The sequence below is a fragment of the Nicotiana attenuata genome, chromosome 6, assembly GCF_001879085.1.
Source record: "Nicotiana attenuata strain UT chromosome 6, NIATTr2, whole genome shotgun sequence".
Lineage (NCBI taxonomy): Eukaryota > Viridiplantae > Streptophyta > Magnoliopsida > Solanales > Solanaceae > Nicotiana > Nicotiana attenuata.
This window is the reverse complement of record NC_031994.1, coordinates 6,658,504-6,675,974: the sequence shown is the minus strand read 5'-3', so window position 1 is coordinate 6,675,974 and position 17,471 is coordinate 6,658,504.

The window sequence follows — 17,471 nt, the reverse complement described above, 5'->3', positions numbered from 1 at the left end:
GGAGTCATGCAATTTGGGAAGAAAGGGAAGTTGAGTCCTAGATATGTCGGGCCGTATCGGATCGCTCAAAGGATAGGGCAGGTGGCTTATAGGCTGGAATTGCCCCCTGAAATGTCATTAGTGCACCCGGTGTTCCACGTGTCTATGTTAAAGAAAGTGGTTGGAGATCCATCCACCATTGTGCCAGTCGAGACCATCGAGGTTAATGAAGAGTTGTCATATGAAGAAGTTCCGGTTGCTATTCTTGATATGCAAGTCCGTAAATTGAGAAATAAGGAAATTGCTTCAGTTAAAGTATTATGGCAAAGTCAACGAGTTGAGGAAGCCACGTGGGAAGCAGAATGTGAAATGAAAGAAAAATATCCCCACCTGTTTGAACAAGTCTAGTAGTGATCGTGCGAACTCTTATCTCTAAACAAACTGATATTGTGTCCAAATTGGTGCAAAGACACCCCATCTTTTCTTTCTAAATACTTTACTATTGTAACTCCTCAAGTTGTGCAAGAATTGTATGTATTGTGATTATTTGAGTCATGTGCAACCCCTTTTTGGTAAATGAAAGTTTTGTAATAAGTGAACGACTAATGGTAGTGTAGATTGGTAATGATTAATTGAAATGCATATAGTATGTTGAAGTGGTTAAATTGTATGGGACTCATTGAAGTGACTAATTTATGTGCAAAGTGTAACAAGTGATTGAATATGTGCAAGTGTTGAGGTAATGAATTGTATACCAGTTGTAGGGATAATAAGAATTGTGTAATGGTGCTTGGAAATATGTTTCGGGGGCTCTCTGACAGGTAGATAAGTCTAATTACAAAGGAAACTCTGGCAAAAATTTTCTAAAAATATGGAAGTTAGTGAAAATTGGGAGTTTGCATATCATGTTTTCAAAACCAACTGATTTCCAAAATCCTCACTCGAGGACGAATGATTTTAAGCGGGGGAGGATGTAAGGCCCCGTGAAAATTTATACTCAAAACCTAGTAGCTCGTAGTGCCCAGTTCCGAGTATGTGTTAGGAATGTGTAAAATTCTTTGCTCGCCGCGGTTCGGACCCTTTGTACTGATATAAGCATTTAAAAATCAAGAATCAAAGTTTTCCATAAAAGTGCTATTATGCGGTCCAAAATGCGGTCGCAAATCAAGTATGCGGACCGCATTTCTATCGCAAAGTGAGTCAGTGTGTTAGTCAAATTTGAGGTCAAAATGCGGTCCATTATGCGATCGCATAACTGATATACGGACCGCATAGTCGTCGCATAATCATCTTGAGGTTTTGTAAAGGGCAGTTATGCGGTGCATTATGCGACCGCAGAACTGGTATGCGAACCGCATTTCTGCCGCAAACCTAAACAGAATGTTCAGAGTTTTGGAGCACTTTTGAGGTCCATTCTGCGGACCGCATTTCCTCTTTGCGATCGCATACCTGACTCGGGGCTCCTATTTTTCTAAATTTTAAACCCGACCCTTTCTTCAATAAAACACCCCAACCCCTCATTTTAACATATTTTCTGAACAAACTAGAGAGAGGAAACAGAGAGTTCTTGAGAGAGAAAGTCCTACCTTTATCAATTTGATTCTTCAAAGTCACCCGGGCCGGGAAATTTCAAGTAATTATCTTCATTTTCATTCTTGCAGGTAAAAATCCCCAACCCTTTTTCATTGGTTTTCAAATTTAGACAAAAAGGGGGTTCTCATGAATTGATTCTTGAAAATATAAGTTGAAAACATTCATGCATGTTCTCTAATACCTACAATCTAGTAAAAAGAATTGGGTAGGAGTATAGATTTGCAAAAAGGAGCGGTTGATAACCTAAATAAGTTCGGATAGTAATTGTGAACTTCAATTCTAAGATATATGTGTTAACTTGTGAACTAGATTGACGATGCTAGGCAGTTGGTGGATTGAAAGTAGGAATTAAAAAGGAAACTCGACTCCAGGTATGTATGGCTAACTTTGACCTTTGTAAAGTCACCTTGTTTGGTGTACGAGTATTTGGTAGGTGATACCTATGTGGACTATTTGTGAATTCTTGTGATTTATATGCCTTGAACGTTGTTGGTTAAGTCTCCCGATATAATGGTGTAAGTAAATGGCAACAAACCAAGTGTGTGTGTGTGTGAATGTGTTATGTGGTAAAAGCTGTGAAACAAATGATGGAAAGAAATCGTGATTGATGCAATTGAAATAACTGTGGTAATATCGTATGGGACTTGTCGTGGGCAATTATCGTTGTGACTTAAATTGTATGCGGGTTGTTGTATATGATGGAAATGGTATTGATGGTTAGGAAAATTCTTTGTGATTTGTAGTTGTTGTCGTGTGAAATGTGATTTGTTGTTGTTGTTGTGTGAAATGTGATTGTTCGGTGGGATCGGGTTGCGCGCCGCAACACGAAGTAATATGATGTGGGTTGTGGTCATAAGGGTGGCCGAGGTAATAAGGGTGGAAAAGTGATCGAAATCACTATTGAAATGAACATATGTGAAAGTTGTGAAATCATTGATGTGATGAAATGATGTTGAAAGGGGAAAAGGAGAGATTGTGAAACTTGTTTGACTTTGGTTGTTCTTTTCATGTGCATTTGATCGTTGATTCTATTACTGTTCGTTACTTGTGTATTGTTTGATTTTACTTGGGGTAAAGTTTGTTCATACATACCAGTACAATTCAAATGTATTGACGTCCCTTTTGCCGGGGCGCTACATTCGTGTTATGATTGTAGGTGGATCTATAGCAGGTACTCCAATCCACCGACAGTAGCACTCCTTCACTTCCCGTCAGCTGAATTGGTGAGCCCCTTTCCTCTCGGGGCCCTGTGTGGCTCATGTCGCTTTCTTCCCGGAGTCTCATTTTGGTATTTGTGTAAGGTATAGCCGGAGCCTTATTACCGGCAAGTATTGTAAAACTCTTTTGTATCCTTAGAGGCTCCGTAGACAGGAAACGTGGGTTATGTACTTATGTATTTTGTATATGGGCAATATAACTTGTAAACCACGCAAAGTAACCATGTATATTATGTATAATTCGTGAAAAGGTGTTTTAATTATAAATGGCTATTTCCTTTGATTAATGAGTAATGAAAACACGGGGTAGCACGTGGGAGAGGAAAGGCACCCAGGTCCGCTCGACTGGGGCTACCCGGTCGAGTGCTGGTCGCGCCCCTCGGTTTTGGGGCATGACAGCATGTTTTCTACCCAGTGTCACCCTCAGTACCATACAACTACCCTCCCTTTTCACTAGTCACCCCAATATCTGTTTACAATTAATTATTACAGACCAATGATTGAATAAAAATTATATAAATAAACTATAAATTAAGCTATAGAGAGCCTGAAGTAGGCCCAAAGCAAATCCTGGTGTACGAGGTCTTCAGTAGTCTCAAATGCCCAAGATTTCATTGCCACATTTGTGTCCAGGTGTGTCAGAGCTCCCTAAGGACCTCAAGGATCCCGGGCAGTGCTCACACCCAGAATTTTCTCAAATAAAGACTGATTATGTGCAGTGTGGAAGAGCCAACCCTGATATGCCAGAGTTCAGAGAGATCTCAAGGGATCTCTAAGCAGTACACATACCAGAGGGGCAGGACTTAATAACCTAAGAGTAAGTGAGAGTGCTTGACATAATTTGAAAAGATTTTGGTAAATAGTATAGAGAGGACTCTTAGAGGTGAAAAGATTTTCTGAAAACCAGTACTAGTTTGGTGGTAATAAACAGCTTGAGAAAAGTATGAAAATACTTTGAAATCAGAACACAAATCACAGAACAACCAGATTTAGAAACACTTTGGTAAACAGATTCCACACAGGGAGAGAGGGGTTGGGTATACATAGAATACACCTTAGTGTACACATAAGCAAAACAGATGCACAGAATTCTCAAGAATTTGTAGAGTTGATAAACTAGTTTAAAAAGATTAAAGCAGAGACATGTTGAGAACACACAAACCTTGGACATGACCGAACACACAACTAGAGTTGCCTTGAGAGGCTAGATGACTTAGCATGATCTCATTAGTAAAACAGAGTAGGCAAAGACTTAAATGAACAGAATAGGCAAGTACCACACAAGCATTCATAGCTTAGAAATGATAATCACATATAGAACAAAACAGGGTGAGCAGTAGACAGGAAAGTATAGTTGAGACATGCTAACCACATATTGAACAAGACAGTGTTGGGTGTGCTAAGCAAGGCAGTAAATAGGAACAAGAATGGAACTCATGACTGATGAACTAAGGCAGTAATGAAACACATAGGGTTTAGATCAAAAATTAACTAGGGGCATACCAGCTAGGAAGAAGAACACAGAATGTAGAGCAAAGGTTGTGCAATGGTTAGCCTTGGCTGTCAGCTAGGCCAATGAATATCACAAGTGACAGTGGAGCACAGAGAGAGAACTTTTTAGAGTGTAAGTGTAATGGTGAACTAATGTCCGTGTCAGAAGAGAGAATAGAGGAGAGTATATATAGTAATCAGGAGTTAAACAGAATAAGGTAAAGAATCAATTATGTAGCAATTAAGGAAATTTACAGAATCAGTCACACATAAAATCAGTAAAGTCTCCCTTTAATCAAGGGGTAATCAATCAACAGCAAAGAGCAGGATAGATATTTAAGGAAAGAAATCAAGTAAGACTTAGGTACAGAGTAGGTAATTAGGGGTGAATAAACAGGAGTTCAATTAAGAAAACACTTAGTAAAAATCAGCAAGTATCACAGTTAATTCAAATAAGGTAAGAAAACTAATTAGGGCCATAAATAAAGGAAATCATCAAGAATCAGCACATAGTTTTTTTAACAGAGCCAATTAGTGGATCAGGAATTCAAACAGTACTGATTTAAGGGAGAAAATATAGGTTTTCCACAAATAGACAAATAGGCTAAAATAGAATTTCATACAGAAATTAGCCGAGAAATCGAATCAGAAACCCTAATAAAGATGAACTAGGGTAAAAAATCATAAGACTTTGAATTAGACTAAGGGGAAATCATGAAAGTCAAAGCACAGAACAAACAATGTAACCAGTAACACGGAAAGACTCAGAATCGAAGCAAAAATATAAGAAATTAGGGCTTTAGCATAAATCAATTAGGGTCCAAACAATTTTAGCAAAAAAATCAATCAATAATACTTAAGAACAGATGATTAACATTCAAAAATCAGAGAACTTTGAGAAGACGAGTTTCAGTAAATCGTAGTTTTAGGAAAACGGAAAATTGCTTGAAAAACCAGAAAACTTTCAAGAAAACATGTGAAGTATGTTCAATCCGTCTCAGATCAGATCCGAGAAGATCGAAGATAAAATTAGGTTTTTTTAGAAGTAAAACAGAGATGAGAACATAGACTTAGGAGTCCATGGATTTAAGACGAAAATAAGAAGGATCTTACTCAACGGTCGAACCAAACGGCCTAAAACAGGCGAGAAAACCCAAAGGTATAAACAGACCTGCCTAGGTCCCTTGAGAATTTCTTCAAGAATCTAGGAGATGGGGTTACCATAGCGTAGAGGAGGCCATTAGAGGCCTGTGACGACAGAGAAACATCAATGAACGGAGGGCTAAGCCGGTGACGGCGCCTGAAGACTAGGGTTTAGGTAGAGGGCGTTTGGGAGAGAGGGGAACAGGTGACGGCTGGGTATGGTGGGGAAATTATTAGGGTTTGGGGTGTAAGTGGGTTTAATTATGGTGGGAAATATCCCGATCGTTGATCAAAAGTGATCAACGGCTAGGATTGGCCAAGGGGTTTGGGTCGGGTGAATATGGATTGGGCCTAAAGGATTTTGGGCTGGTTTTTGGTTCAATATTAAGGGGGTTTTGGTCTGGTATAAAAAGGGTTAAAATTGAAATATAAGAGGCTATTTGTTAAATACCCCAAATAATCGATTAAAAATAATTTGTGAAATAATTACTATTTATAAAAAATAAATTTCCTGCATAGAAATATTTTTAAAAAATAGTTATTTAGTATTTAAAAAAACGCAAATGACTAATTTCTGGTAAAATAATACAAAATGTACGCACGGGCTATAATTGCAAAGTTATTGCAATTATAGCCAAAAGCCAATTTGGCTATTCATGAAATAATTTGGATTTAATAGGATCGTAAATGATAATATTAAATCAAGAAATGTTTTAAAACATTTGTAATGCAATTTGTAATTATTTGTATGAATAAAATACTGAGATAAATTAATTTAAAATGTAAAAATTATGAAAAAATACCAATTGATGCTAATGCGTAGTTTTAAAGCTATATATGCATTTCAAAAATATTGTAGGGAAAAATTGGGTATCAACACCGTTGTTGTTCTTTGATCGAATTCTCGTTTCTTAACCTTTGTACAAGATTCAAGCTTCTTCACTTAAAATGGAACTTCACTATTAAGGTCCATCTCATCTCTCTTTCTCAATTTTGATAATCTATATGTGATTGAAATATAATAAGAACCACTAAAATTTGTTTAAGTTTCATGGGTTAAGGGATATGAATTTTCTTAGTTGAATCATGGTTTATGAAATCTGTTTTGTGTTTAAGTTCAATCAGTTTCACATTCTGCATTTATTTGGGAGTCATCCGGAGATTTTGAGTTTCTATCTTGTCATAATATGCTGATTCATGAAGTATGTTTTTGTTGAATATTTAATGATCATGGAATAGCTTCATAATATGAGTATCGACTTGCGTGCATGGTTGAATTCAGTTAACGGATGATTCAGAGTCGAATTGGGAGAAGGAATCTAGTTTTGGAAACTTAAGTGGTGAGAATTTTGACCGGAATTGGACCTTGGAGTAACAGCTCCGGAATGGGTTTTGGACGATCTTAACAGCTTTGTATGGTGGTTTTGGACTTAGGCGCGCGTATGGATTTGGATTTGGAGGTCCGTAGAGTAATTTGAGGCAAATCGGCGATAGTTAAAAAAGTTGAAGTTTGGAAAATGGAGAAGTTTGACCCATAATTGACTTTTGTGCTGTCAGGGTCGGAATGTGACTCCGAGAGTTGGAACAGCTCTGTCTTGTCATTTGGGACTTGTCTGAAAAATTTAGCATCATTCTGGGTTAATTTGATTGGTTTCGGCTCGAGTTTTCAAAGTTGGAAGACTTGGAAGTTCATAGTTCGATTCTTGGCGCGATTTGCATTTCCGATATTCTTTGATATGATTTGAGACCTCGAGCGAGTCCATTTTAGGTTATAGAACTTGTTTGTGTGTTTAGACGGGGTCCCGCGGGCCTCGGGCGTGTTTCGGACGAGTTTCAGATGTTTTGCATGGTTTTGAACATGTCTGATTTCTGGTGTTTTCGCACCTGCGACCTTGAAGCGCAGGTGCGGCTCCGCTTCTGTGTGATCCTGCTGCTTTTGCGGTCATGAAGACTTGGGAGCTTGCTCGCTTCTGCGGAGGCTAGCACGCAGGTGCGTATGCCACTTCTGCAGTCCAGCTATCGCACCTGCGGTGAAATCTCGCTCCTGCGATTCCCCTTTTCGCTTCTCCGGTGTCGTTGATGCAGTTGTATATCCGCAGATGTGGTCCCTGGCCTGGTCAGTTGTGTTCGCAGATGCGGACTCTCTCTCGCAAATGCGGTCCCGCAGATGCGGTTTCTTGACCACAGATACGGATGTCCTGGCAAAATCATATAAGCCGAGGGTTTGGCCATTTCTTCATATTTTTGAGCTTTAATCTTCAAATTTGAGAGCTTTTTTAGGGTTTTGCAAGCAAATCGATTGGTTATTTTGGTTGGATTTGAGCCATCCGGAGATCTTTTCACCCGAGAAGTGCATTTTAGAGTATCGGTTTGTCGTCCTTGAGGTAAGTATCTTGCCTAACCTTGTGTGGGGGACTTCCCCTTAGGATTTGAGTCTTCTATGTTGATTGTAGTTCGTGTACACGAGGTGACGAGTACGTACTCGGACTTATTTGTGGGAAATTGGCCTTTTAGGGTTTTTAGGTCCTTATATTCACTATGTATGAAGTTATTCTTGATATGACTGAGTTTCCTATTTGCTAGTTTCGCCTCTACATGTTTAATTGGATTTAATTGCTTCATGATTCACTCTTATTGCCTAGTTGAACCCTATTTTATTTAACTGAAGAATTTCGCCTCTCATATTGTCATGCTATCTTTTCATAGCTGCTTGTCTTATTTGAGAATTATTATTATCCTCTTGAAGTTGTTTAGTCTTAAGTGAAGCTAAGATCACCTTTCCTTAATTTAATTGTCGAATATCCTCGTAACTTTCCAACCTTAAAAGGAGTTTAGATAACCTATATCTTTGTTGACTTGCCTTTATCGGGACTACTGGACTCGTGTTGATTTCCTTGTTATTGACTTGTATATTGTGGGATCGTTGCTACATGTTAGTTTTCCCTTTGTTGAACTGTTTCCTTTATGCCAGCATTCTTTTCTGTGGTTATTCCTTGTGAGCTGGTTCTACCGTTTCTCTGTGATTTACAGTTCTTGAGTTGATTTACTTGTCGTACCTTGTATTATTGTCATTGTTGTTGTTATACGTATTGTGGTGATGTACGAGTTTTCTGTTGTGCTGTAACTGTTGTTTCTGTTGGTTGCGCTGCATATTTACTTTGGGACTATAGAACGGTATTCCAGGAGATCCCCCTGCATGTTTACTTTGGGACTACGGAACGGTATTCCGGGAGATCCCCCTGCATATTTACTTTGGGACTATGGAACGGTATTCCATGAGATCCCCCTACACATTTATGTTTGGGACTATGGGACGATATCCCGGGAGATCCCCTGTACTGGATATTTACTTTGGGACTACAAAACGATATTCTGGGAGATCCCCCTGCACATTTATGATTTGGACTACGGGACGGTATCCCGGGAGATCCTCTGTACATTTACATTTGGGACTACGGGACAGTATCCTGGGATCCCCTATTAATATCACTGTGTTCGGAGTTCTTGTTTTCATTGATCCTATCCCTGTATAAACATTATATGTGTCGTCCGTTCTGCTCCTTATACTTACTAGCTAGTATGAACTATGTTAGGACACTTGCACAAGCATACACGTGGCTAAACACCCTTATCAGATAGGAGTCTCCTTGATATTGCTGAGTATAGACGCACACCCTTGTTTATTTGCCTTCCATGTGAGAATGATTTGGGCACGTGAGTTGTCAGTATAATTATGAGGTGTGATGAGGGCACAGGATGCCAAGTGTTAGGGTTCAAGTATTGAGAACCGTGTTGTATGATTATGAGATGAGGTGTCACAGGGTGACTTATATTCGAAGGATATTTATTTGAAAGGGTTATATTCGAAAGGTACTCATTTTTAGAGAAATATTTTAGAAAAATATTTACTAGAAGGAAGTGTATTTCGAAATGTTTTTATCAACCGAAGGATATGACTAATTGATTGAAGTTTGTTGGCTATGACCTAATGTGAAAACTCTCGTAGTTGCTGAGTTATGATTTGTCCTTACTGTATTTGTGATTTTGGATTTGGGTTGTATTTCCATTCACTTTTATGTGCTTTATTATGGTGTTTCGCTGTTACTTGCTGTTTTCTTTCCTTATTGTAGTTACTGTATTGTTAGCAATATCGCTTAGTCTTTATATAGATATCATGTTCGATTGTTTCTATACTTATACATGCTCTGTGTATTAGACCAGTAGGTGTCTTGACTGTTCCTCGTCATTACTCCATCGAGGTTTATCTTGATACTTACTGGGAAATGCTGTGGTGTGCTCAACTACACTTCTGCATATTTTTTGTGCAGATCCAGGTATTGTTCGATAGTAGCTGTGCGGATTCTTGCCGAGGAGACTCAAGGTAGCCCTGCTGCTGCGTTCGCAGGATTCGGAGTCACCTTCCTATTTTATATTCACACTGTTGTACTTATTTCCATACGGTTGTGTTTAGAAGTTGTAGCGAAACTCTGTAGAGCTTATGACTTGTATTACCGGGTTTTGGGAATTATAACTTTTGTTCTTCGGGACTGTTAAATTTCATTTATTATTGTTGTATTTCCGTATGAGTTAGGCTTACCTAGTCCCTAAGACTAGGTGCCATCACGTAACCCAAACGGAGGGAAAGTTGGGTCGTGACACTGCTTGTTCACTTCAATTTTTTTTCCTAATCTTTTCTTCTTAGAGGTTCTAATCAAAAGGACGTAACATGTGCATATGGATGAATTGCTTGCTATTCTGATTTGTATGTATTAATATGTTCTTCTTTCAATTAAAAAAAAGAAAAATGAAAATGATTTGCTTGTCTCATTTTTGACTAGTGTAAGTTCTATATTAGGAATCCTAATTAAGATGACCACGTAGTGATAATTATAAGAATAAGATAATGAAATTTTAAATGGCTCTTATTATATTTCAATTCACTCTAGTTTTATCTGTCCTTCTGTTTGTTATAATTCGTCTGGTTTATTAGATATGTCAGATGCCATATTTGTTTGAAGCGCCATGTTTGTGATGAACTTGCTTGAAAAAATGAGCACGGGTCGTGGGAGCGGGGAAGCCAAAGCCCATTATTGATTAAATCTATTTGCATGCTTTAGGATTGGGGTAGTTCTAATGAATGAAAATAATTGTAGAAAAGAAAATGAGCACGAAATGAATTTTATTTGCTTTAGTTTAATTTTATTTCTGCTTTTCTTAATCTCTAGGGGAATTAGGCCGTCAACACTCGAGTAGGCAAATTTTAGGTCTCGTCTTTTATTTCATTCAAGGTGAGAGATTGTTCCCTTTAGTTTATATTCGGGAGAATGCCCCGTAGATTATTGTATGTGTTTTTATCGAAGGTATGCCCCGTAGTGAATATAATTGGAGGTCGTGGCAGACTTAGTGGAGTGAGCACAGTAGAGACTTTTAGTATTTTTCTCTTATATAATTTTCTTTTCTATTATTTAGATGGGGACAACCTCAAGTCTCTTATATGTTTATTTTTGTTTCGTGTATTTTTGCCTCGGTTTGACTATTCTCAAAAGCCAATTTGATCAAGTATGCAACTGTACTAGTTACGGGACGCGGGAAATACCTAACACCTTCCCCCCGAGTCAAATGAACCCCCTTACTTGGATATTTGGTGAAGACCATGTTTTAGAGTCTAAATGTATTTTAAAGGGAAAAATCAAGTTTTAAAGCGGTGACTTGACACACCGAAACCAAATGTCAAGTGGCGACTCTGAAAAATCTTTTGAAACACAGTCTTTTGTCACTTTCATATTGAAAACCTTTTTGAGCTTAAAAATCCTTTTATCTTTTAAAGAGGATTAAGGTGAAAAAGAGGGGTGTGACACTAATCACAGCAGTTGTCCTCTTCTCCAACGTTTATATAACGGTACAATGAATATGGAGAGCAATAATATAGAAATTCCTCTTGTTTGTACAGAAACTAGCTCCATACTATTGTTTAATGGTAGAATTTAAGGGTCCACCAAACTTTATAGAGAACCAGGTTCTCTATCATTTTCAATAGAACACACGCACACTGCAGTAAGTAAATGATAAGAGGAATTTTACGTGGAAAATTCCTAGCTCAACGGGAATAAAAACCACGACCTACCCTTGTAGGATTTCAACTTCACTACTGAGCAACTTTCAGATTACAACCTATGCAACCTAGGAATTAACCTTTTAATCCCTCACGAACTTGTAATACTCTATTACAAGCCAATTTGTAATAACTCTATTACAAAGACTCTATAACTCGACTAACTCTAGCCAAGACTCAACCACAAGGGTTTAAGATTTACAAAGGGTTTCCTACATAATACTTCTAAACAAGCTAAGTAGGAATTACAATTGAATAACTATTACAAAGTTACAAAAGTGTACAAGTGATTTGTTTTACCTTCCTTGATGTTAGTAATATATTAGTGACATCACTTGGGATGATGTAAGCAAGGTAGGTAAAAGACATTCCCCATAAAGTTGACTGCTGCACTGTTTCTGCACTATAGCGTGTGCAGGCAGCAACTTTACAGCTGGGGCAGTTGACTTGTGCAGTTTCCTTGGGAAATGGTAGCTATATTTTCCCTCTGTTGTTCCTCTGACTCTGAAGAGTTGAAGCATATCCCAAGCTGGAACCTTTTGATCTTAAGGTCTTGAGAATATGTAACAGGTTCCTTATCTGGTTCTTAACAGCAAGTTTGTTAGATTATCAAAACATAAAACAAGGTACTTGTGACCTATCAATTTTTCCCTTTTTGATGATGACAAACTTATAGTTGAAAATCCCAGAAAGGGCCACACAAAACCAGACAGTGAACCAAGAAAGACCTTAAGTTTCCCCCTAAATTTGTATTCCCCCTTAATCAGTGCACAACATTATTCAATTACGCACATTATTCTTCCCCCTTTTGGCATCATAAAAAGAATAGCAGCAAGCTTATAGCAAAAAGTAGTCTAGCTTGAGTTAACTCATGCCACTTGTGTGCACACAACATGACTAAAAACAGAGCATAAAGACAAGGCATATATAACAAAAAGGGAAAAGCTTGCATTACATAATTTGGATTTTTCAACAGGAGCAGAGTCAATGTTACTACCACCATTCACAATTTTGAACAACAAAAAAAATACCACAAACATCATCATAAGAACTGACACTGAGGGACTTGACCACAAACTAGATGATAATAAACCATACTAAAGACTTGACACTGAGGGGACACTATTTAGGGTGCACTGGAAGGAGAGGGCTTAGATGCAGAGGCAAGGGTTTAGAGGACTAAATCCATTCAAGCATTCAATAACATTTTCTCATTGAGCAGTCTCTATTTCAGGTCCTCCACTTGTTTCCTGAGCTCAGCATTCTCTTTTGTCAGACGAGCAACCTCTTTGCTTTGAGAGCTACTGGAACCAGGTGCCTCCTGCAGCTGACTTAACTGAGTCTCAAGGATAGCATTCCTTGTTTTCAATTGCCTTATCTCCGCAGTAGCACTGTTCTGAACATTGATCAACTGAGATATGGTAGAAGTGCTTCCAACCCCTCCAACTTTCTCAATACAGCCACATTCTTCAAGAGTAGCTTTGGAGAAGGTTTGCTTCTTGGTGCCCATTTTAACTTGTCCCAGAGGAACCTTGAAGTGCCTAAAGACCTTGGTGAGAAGGAACCCATAAGGCAGCCCATGATTACCATCTTTAAAATCTGCCACTTTATTCGTGTTCTCTATCATGATCACAGGCAGGTTGATGGTAGTGAAGCTATCCAGTGCTTTCATGAGGAACAGGTCTGCACGAGAGGTGATACATCTTCTCTCATCTCGAGGCAGCAATACATTGTTTACCATCTCAAATAGCAGTTGCTATACAGGAAGGAGGGCCTTCTTCTGAACCTGTTCCCCATGCTGAACTGCTCTGTCCTTCAGGATGGTTTTTCTGAAGTTTTGAGAATAGGATCCTTGAACACTAGACGGCACTTCAGCAGGCACACCAAGAATAGACCCCAACAAAGCAGAGTCCATTACCATATCAACTCTCACCAACACACAGATGTGATCATCCTCAACTTTGAATAAATCGGCATAGAAACTTTGAACTTCCTCCTCATACACCTTTGGAGCATCATTTGTGAACAAATGTGTCCACTGTTGGAATTCACAGATCTCAACCAGCTGTCTCATACCAGCCTCCTCCAAGATATCAGGGCAAATGTGCGGCCCCATAGCACCTTTTGACTCCTCAATCTCTCTTTCCCAGCACTCCTTGGATCACCAACCCTAGCCTTCTTTGAGGAACCAGGTTCCTCATCAGTATCAGCCTTTCTCTTAGTAGACTTGCAAGCATTCTTCCCTTTTTCATCAGACTTTTCACCCAATTATTCCATCACACCAGCACCAGACTCTTCCACAGACTTATCACCAGATTCTTTGACTACATTTTCATTGGAGACAAAAATATCGGACTTGTTCAGATTTTCAGCAGACACATAAGATCCCCTTTTTGGCTTGGGGAGACCATGCTTGTGTGAGAGCTTTCTAGTCAAGGAACCAGGTTCCTCGACTTGTTCCTCGTCCACATTCACAACAGGCACTGACTTTTCACTCACAGCCTTCCCATATTTCACCAACTTTCTTCTTCATGACTTAGCTTGGTTGTTCTTAAGAGCAGACTCAAGAGCCTCCTTCCTTTGCAACCTAGTAGTGGGTCGCTTAGGAGTAGACTCTTGAGCAGCCATTGGTCTACGCTTAGTCAATCTTGCTATTGGCAAATCATCAGTATCTTTTTCACTATCCCCTTTTTCTTCACTGGACACAGATCTTTCCTCAAGCACCACCACACACAAAGGCTCAGCATCAAAATAAGGTGAGGGAGCAGGGCTAACCTGGGGCTCTTGAGAGGACCCCTGAGTTGGATCCTCCGAGGAGGGATCAGGTCCTTCATGAGGAACCCTAGTGATATGATCATGTGCTGATTGAGCAACAGGCACAAGTGCTCCACCCTCTACCACAGTCCTAGACTCTTCCCCCAGAGTCTCAGACTCAACCTTACTTTCTCTAGCAATAACCCCTTCACCAGCTACGGACAACATGTTCTCTATTGCCTCTCTCTCTTGTACACCCATGGAAAACTCAGGAGAGGAAAGAGTGTTACCTGTGGACACAAGATCAGGAACAGTCTTTGTGGAGTCAACATTCTCGGAACCATCAGTTTGATCTACCTTTGACCCTCCTTCCATAAGAGAACTTGAAATTTCTTGATTTTCTTCTTTGTCAGTAGTACTCTTTTCATCCCCTTTTTCCAGCGAAATAGAAGGAGATCTCGAAGCTACAAACCTTTTGGGAGTCAAGATTTTGCGACTCTTATGAGAACCAGAACTCGATTGGGTAGGAGAGGAGACGGAGTGTGGGGGTGACTCTGACCTAGGGTTTTGGCTAGTGGTGGTGTTGAAGGAGGAGTCTAATATCGGTGTTTGAATGGCTGAGGACTCAATGGGGGTGTCACTAGGGACACTTGAGGTTTTGTGTTTTTCATCCATGAAGAGGAGTGATGAGTTGAGAATAAGAGATGGGAAGTTTGAAAGAGAGAAAGAAGAAGGAAAGTTTTAACGTTTGATGTGAGGATATTTGACAGTGATGGATACATTAAAAATTGATGAGTGGCCAGTTAGGAAAAGGCCCCAGTTTTGGGAGTTGGGTAACGGGTGAGACGTTTGGGTTCAAGAGACGCAAAGAAAAGAAATTAATACACTGATGATGTGGCACTTGTTTTAACTGTTCAAAATTGTGCATGAGAGAACAGAGAAACTACTAACCCGTGTCAGAAGAACCAGGTTCCCTGACTAATCTTGCATCTGTAAGCTTTGCCCTTTTTATCAATGCGTACGCATCTACTGCCTATTTGCTCTGTAATCATCATGTGTGTCTACCTGTAATAATATAGAGCTGAGTTAGACTTTGCCAGAAAACTATCAAGCCCCCAAACTTGGGGGAGAGATCGGCACCTGGTGCCTCACCTATCATTGCGTACCAACTTGCAACTAAGGGACTTTGAACATGTAATGTCATACTTTGGCCATGGGCCACATAGCAAGAAAACTGTGAATGCTGACTAAACATCAATATGAAGTTGGGCCGACAAGGCCGTCATAACTACTATGGCTATCAGACCAAGAAAATATACATAAAAGGCCTACAAGCCCAACATACTGCACTAACTATCAGAATATGTCTACAAGCCTTTACTGATGGATATACTGTGTAGGGGAAAATTCGTATGATATTCTTTGACAAAGATTGCACCGTACTCCCTTAGAATCGCAAAATCCCGTTGCCATAACATTACGTAGTCTCGTATGATTTTTGTAGCAAAATTCACGTTGCTAACATACATGTTCTTCTATGAACTTGCTGAAGACTCCCCTCCTCCTATTGTAGAGATACCAACACCTTTTTAAGTGATCTCAAGAGGCTTCTAAATATTGGTGGGTGTGGGACCCACTTAGGATTACTTAGCAACCTAATTCTCTAATTTTGCCACCTTACCCTATAACATCAAGAGTCATTTATTTGTGACTTGTTGGCTGCCACGTTAGGAGCATTTAGCCTTATCCATTTTATGCTTAATTACTTAATTAATCTCCCACTAAAAAATTATAATTACCCAATTATCCACTTAGCTAAGAATTATCTCAAATTATTTAAAATAATACTCACTTTTAACACACTTTATGTACCCTACTATCATGGTCATGTGATACCTTGTATGGCATTAGTCTAATAAATACCGGGTATTATAGCTCGAGCCGTATTTTTTCCAAATTGTCAAACTTCGACGAAACTCATTTCCTTTGATTTGCTTACCCTCTCTCCTTCAGGAATTTACTCATCACGTTTTTTAAATAGCATAACGCTTATAATCTTAAAATAACCTCATTCCCGATCTTACGTCGATTAGCTTACGACGAAACTTTAATGTACGAAAATGCGGGATGTAAAATCATATTTTGAGCTTCCATCAATTTACTTATGGCGTACTTTCACTTACGAAATCATGGGGTGTAACATCATTCCCCCTTTGGAACATTCGTCCTCGAATGGTGACTGATGCATTTATCCATTGCATAACCTATGTCTTTCTAATACTTTAGTACTCTTCTTGCCATCCCGACAACTGTTCTGTGAATAAATCCAAAAGCTAAGGCATTCCCCCCTTTAGGCCTCTTTCTCATACCACGACTTGTGGTCAGAATCCTTCTGATCTCGTAACTGTTGGTACTTTCTGTCATGCAGTCTGTACGACTTTTTTCCTTGTATGTGTGCCTATGCGACTCTTCCCTTCAGCTTTTAGCCAATCTCTAGGCCTCACTTTGGGGACATATACAGAACTTGACAAGATGTCCCTCTAGGCATATGTAGGTGTACTGAAGTTCTTTGCTCGGTACTTTGTTAAACTTACGACTATTTATATCTTGTTTCATAGCCCCGGTTATCCGTTCGCGTGACTTTATTGTATCTAGGTAGGTCATACTATACCATAACCCTTATTTTGATTTATCGTTACTGAGGCCTACCACCAACTCCAGGTTATTCTTGTTGCTTATCCTATATGTATAAATCTAAGTCTTTTAACGCTTCTTCATTACTGTTCATCTTAAGACTGATGGCTCAATCTCATATTATACTTTGTAAATTTTATCTATCCATTGTTAATTCACCTCAATGTTGATCTACAATCCACCACTGATAACTTGAAACTTCTTACGTAATACATTATCACTAGGACTTACTTCTCATCAGGGAATATCTGAAGTGGCTTGCCTAATCTACCTAGGGGTGATACTATACTTCAATAACCATATTTCATAGCATCCCAATGTGATTCTCCTTACGAATGTACAATTCATCAAATCATTACTCAATTGAAGGCCCAAACATCATCCTTTATATATCACAATTACACCCTTATTCTATTACTAGGGGAGTTGGAAGATATGCCACTGACGCAACCGCTATCATTCCTAGATACTGAATCCCGACGCCTCTA